The sequence below is a fragment of the Homalodisca vitripennis genome, chromosome X, assembly GCF_021130785.1.
Source record: "Homalodisca vitripennis isolate AUS2020 chromosome X, UT_GWSS_2.1, whole genome shotgun sequence".
Classification (NCBI taxonomy): domain Eukaryota; kingdom Metazoa; phylum Arthropoda; class Insecta; order Hemiptera; family Cicadellidae; genus Homalodisca; species Homalodisca vitripennis.
In genome coordinates, this window is record NC_060215.1 from 22,708,623 (window position 1) to 22,713,895 (window position 5,273).

Sequence of the window (5,273 nt, forward strand, 5' to 3'; positions counted from 1 at the left end):
AATTACACTTAGTATAAACAAGTTCATTGCAAATTTAACAAATTATCAAGAAGTGGTCTTATGGAACTATTTAACAGTAAGCTTGAAACTTATCTGATAAGTTTTCACACGGTATACCCCAAGGATCTGTGCTTGGTCCGATTTTATTTTTAATTTATATTAATGATCTTTGCGATGGACGTTTTCACGGTCACATAACTTCTTTTGCTGATGATACAGCCTTATGTTATGTTGAAGATGATTAGGAAACGGTCAAAAATTCCCTTAGTTTTGATTTGAATGCACTTCAATGGTGGTTTTCTAGTAATAATATGCTGCTAAGTCCTGCCAAGACAAAATATATAAACTTTAATTTAAGGATTGAGAAGAAATTCCAAGACTGTATAGTTTATAAATGTGCTAAATGCCTTTGTTTTCAATCCAAATGCAATATTGAATGTGCTATAGTAGGTCAGACAACCACTATGAAGTATTTAGGAGTTATATTAGATCATGAGTTAAATTGGAAGAAACATATACAAAATTTGAAGTCTAAACTTACTAATGTATTGAGATGTTTTTACTTTTTGAAAACAATTTGTAGAGAACAAGTTTTAAGAACGGTTTATTTCTCATTAGTTAATAGTAGATTGGAATATGGTTTAATTTGTTGGGGTGGGAATTATGAATCAAATATCAAACCGATTTTTCTTTTGCAAGTTTTTTTTTTAAGATTAATGACAGGAAAGGTGAAGACAGAAGCTTCATATCCTCTATTTGTAACTAGTAAAATTCTTCCTCTGAGGCATTTGTTTGTTTTCAAGGTCCTAAAGCTGTTTTATGTAAGAAGTGGGAATTTACCACAAATAAATAGTAGTTATATCTCTAAATTAAGAAAAGAACCTGTATTTACTGTGCCCAAGCCTAATTTAACTTTTTTTCAAAAAGGTTACATCTTTTTAGGACCCAAAATTTACAACGTTTTGCCAAGTGTAATAATAAATTGTAATAATTCTAAATCATTTTCAAAAAAATTAAAAACGTGGTTATTGTCTTTTGAAAGTGTTGATTTTCTAGTAAATATAAATAGTTGATAATTAATTTTAAGTTTATTGTTGGTTAAGTCTATATGGAAGATATAATAACTGGATATGGTTATAATTTATATTTATGGCATTTTATGTACTGAATTAGCTTTAGACTTTGAAAATTATATAATGTGTTTTTTATTCAAATTTGTTTTATTAAAGCTTAGTTTAAATGGGAAGATTTATCGTATTTGAATTTATTTGTTAATTTCATTTGCTTGAGTGTTGTTTTCTTTTCAACAGGCAGTTCCTTGCCTTTTGAGGTCCTATTTTGTTTTCTTGATTTTTGTTTATTGATGTACCTTAGCTGTATTAATATATAAAAAAAAGACATGTTCATATTTCTTTAACAAAAAGTTACATTGTTTTATTTTTATTTTCATGTCAATTGTGTCTACAACTAAGGAGCAATGTTTGTGCTTAAGGTATAAATGATGTTTATATAATTTTACTATTGTACATATTTTCAAGAAAATAAATAATTTTTCTATTCTATTCTATTCTATTTTATATAATTTTTATGAAATTTAAAAGTTCACCAATTTTCAAACCATCTTTTCTTACTAAACTTGGCAGATATTTTTAAATCAAGGTTTTAACCCTGTTAACAATGTTTGCTTCAAATGGTAAGCTCATGTTTTAGTTTAAATGTTCACTTTAAAACTTGTTTACATTGTTCAACGGTTGTACTTACTTTGCAGTTACCCTCTTTCCACATTATAATATCCATAGTACATACAGGCCTATTCGTAAATACATTGTTATCCTGATCACACATTTTTTCCTTAATTTTACTGTCTGATATATGCCTAATTAAATTGTCTCTTGCATGGGACTGAATATTGAAACTTGTAACTCTAATTTCACATTCTTCAAACTTATATTTATTGTCATGTACTTCACTGATTTCCTCTGGCTTTAGTTTGCGCTGTAGTAAATTTTGATCACACCACTTAGTATGTATCATTTTGTTTTCTGCGCTCACAATGTCTTGTGATCTACCATCACTTTTAATTTCAGAAGCAATAATCTGAATATTTAAGATTTGATATTTTAACAGTTTAGTTTCATTATCCAAATTTAACTTGCCTTGTGAATTCTTGAGTGAACTTATATAACATACTGGTAACTACTGTTTTTCCCAAAGTTTTTCTTACATTTTTAACAGTTGTATTTTCTTGAAAGGTAATATCTCTGCATTGTAGTTCACAAATCAATTCTTCTCTTATTAAGACATCTATTTTGGCCTCAGTCATTTTGTTGCACTTTAATTCCACTCCAAAAGACGTTGATTTTCAAAATAAATTTGGAATAGAACACCAGCTCAAATAAAAATAGCAGAGTTGCAAAAGTTTATTCCTCCCATTTTGTTGGATTAATACAATTTCACGTATGTTAAAGAGTCTGTATTTTATATATATATATATATATATATATATATATATATAGACAAACAGCAAACAGAGTTAATCAATAAACAAGCTTCAAAGACCATATAATGAAAGACAAACTGCCGCTTCCGAATTAACTTTAAAATGCAACTTACATTCCTTTTTAACTATTATAAGGAAATGCGTGTTTTGACTAACGTTATACGAATCTTTTTACAATCCTACTGGAATATAGTTAGATCCAACACCCATTTGGACAATCCTAACCTCCACCCCTCTAAACTCGAATCTTACTGAAGTGTGGTCTCTGGTGTACAGTGTCCACTTATGAGAGCCTTTCTAAAACTTTCGAGATACTGGCAGACAGAGAACACTGTAATATCTGATTGTCTGAGCATCTATCAGTACCTGACAGTAACTTGGATTCGTCAGTGTACTTGTGTTGTTTGTTAGCAAAGATCTATTTTGTGAAGTCGTGAAGTTATCGAGAGAGCATTTTCGCCTTATAATTGTCTACGATTTAAAACTGTTTGTCTCAAGAGGAGTGCATCAAACATCTCAAAATTGCCTTTGGTTCTGAAGTACCTTTCCATGATTCCATGCTACTGTTTTAGGTGGTATTCAAAATTTCAAAGTGGCTTTAATTCACTAAGATGAACAATCGGGAAGGCTGCATTCTGCCGTCACTGAAGAAAACATTGATTGAATGTGCACTATGACCAAAGAGGATATACACTGCACTTATTTAATGATTGAAACTTCCATAGGGATTTGATCCACATCAGCGTGAATAATAGGACTGTAAAAGTCAGGGAAATCTTTTCTCGATGGGTATCTCACAATTTGACTCATGAGCAAAAAGCTGAGCATGTAAGAGTCAGCCAGGAGACCTTCCAACTGATTAATAATGGTGATCATCGTATATTTCCAAAATTGTCTCTGGTGAAGAGACTTATATACTATTTCGGGATGTTGCAACTCAAGGAGAGTTTTGTATGGGTGTTTGAGAACGAGGCATCCCCATAACTGTCTAGAAAAACAATTGATGAAGGAAGTAATATGTACAGTGTTCTCTACAGGAAAACAGGGCTGGAGAAGGGTATTAAGCTGGAGGAATAAATGACTGCCATAGCAAGTTAGTACACCAAAAATTGCTTGCCAAAAGTTGTTCCTCATTACTTGATGATTAGGGTTAATATTTTGCACCGCAACAATTCTTCTCACACTGCTGGGAAACTTTGGACTTGTTACTAAATTTCTGTATCAAATTAAAATATTCTTTTTATCAATATGGAGGTTAAAACATAAAAGTTGACTTTAGAGAAACTCTCTCACTATGTAAATTAAAATATATCTACAAATGTATGTGCTAATAAAATAATGGGAAACCTAGTGTCCCAGTGTCAATAACTAATTAAAAGTGTAATTCACAACTAAAAATTATATAAATAATTAAATTTTATGAATTAAAAACTGTAAGTAACCTTTACCTTTAATCATGTACTATATCACAAACTCAAATTGTAACCATTAAACAGAAATTTATGTTGATCCAGGCCCAGGTTTCATTGTGTATATCCTGCAGATTCTCCAGAGGTAAAGTCCGCTGATTGCTGTGGTCATCCCCAAGCTGATTGCTGATCACTGACAGCATAAATTGAAGGTGATCCCTGGAGATCTCTTGGATTCTGACTGTCAGTTCTCCATATTAATACCTTTCTATTCTAAGCAATTTTACCTTTTCCTTTCCTCACTGCATCGTTAGCAAAATAAAAAAGTTCTCGGTGAAACTTACTAAGGGAAGGAGATACAAACACTTTAAATTCAGATTCAAAATTATGTTCTGAACCAGACAGTCCATGATTAGTTTCTGGAATGATCAAACATTCATAACTGTTCTGTTGTTCTGGTGTTGAATAACTTTCACTATAACTCCTCAGGGTTTTAAATGATTCTTTCCTGTGCCATATCATTCACATCAAAATTCAGGATAAAAGACACTTTTCCCAACAACGTCACAAACATTTTCAGACCCATCTTCTGAGATACGTGAATGTCTACAGAGCTCTTACGTGTATATTGTTGAAGAGAATAGATGTTCTAATTCAACACCACACCAGTGGCGTAGCTACCTTGGGTGGCAACCGGTGCGGAAGTTGGTGGTGTCAATTTTTTCATGAGTTCAGAAGAAATACCCATGTCCCTCCTCTCAGCTTGGAATTCACACATTTTGTTGTACACTCTCTCTATCTTCTTACTAGATTGGACAATACTGTCACTATCATCTTTGCTGTTTGTTCATGTTTTAGGTTTATCTAGAGGAGCCATGGCACTGTTATCACTGTGGCCCAGGTACAGACTGAGCACTTTTTATGTCGAAGTATGCACCATTCTCCTCACCATGCCAGCTGGTGTTGTTCATGACTATCACTTAGAAAGCAAATATTCTAGAGGGGGAGTTTCTTGTTCAGTAACAATACCTTTATGAATTTTCTTTTTTCTTCCGTTCATCCTGAAGTCATATTAATTATTACTTTGAGTCACTAAATTTATCTCGCTTTTTGTCTTCAATAACAATTTTTCCTTTTTTGCTCAATTTTTTTTATTTTCATTCTAAAGCTGTTCCAAATAAGGCTCTCAGGAGAAAGTGGTTGAATCAGCAACTATTTTTAACCGAACACCATCTGAGCCGTTTGCTTTAGAACATATCTTAGCTCTAGCAATGTAAAAGTATAAAATATGTAAATATCTACAAATTCAACTCTTTAAGTATGTCTAGAAACCATACAAATCATTCTTATGAAAACACAACAAA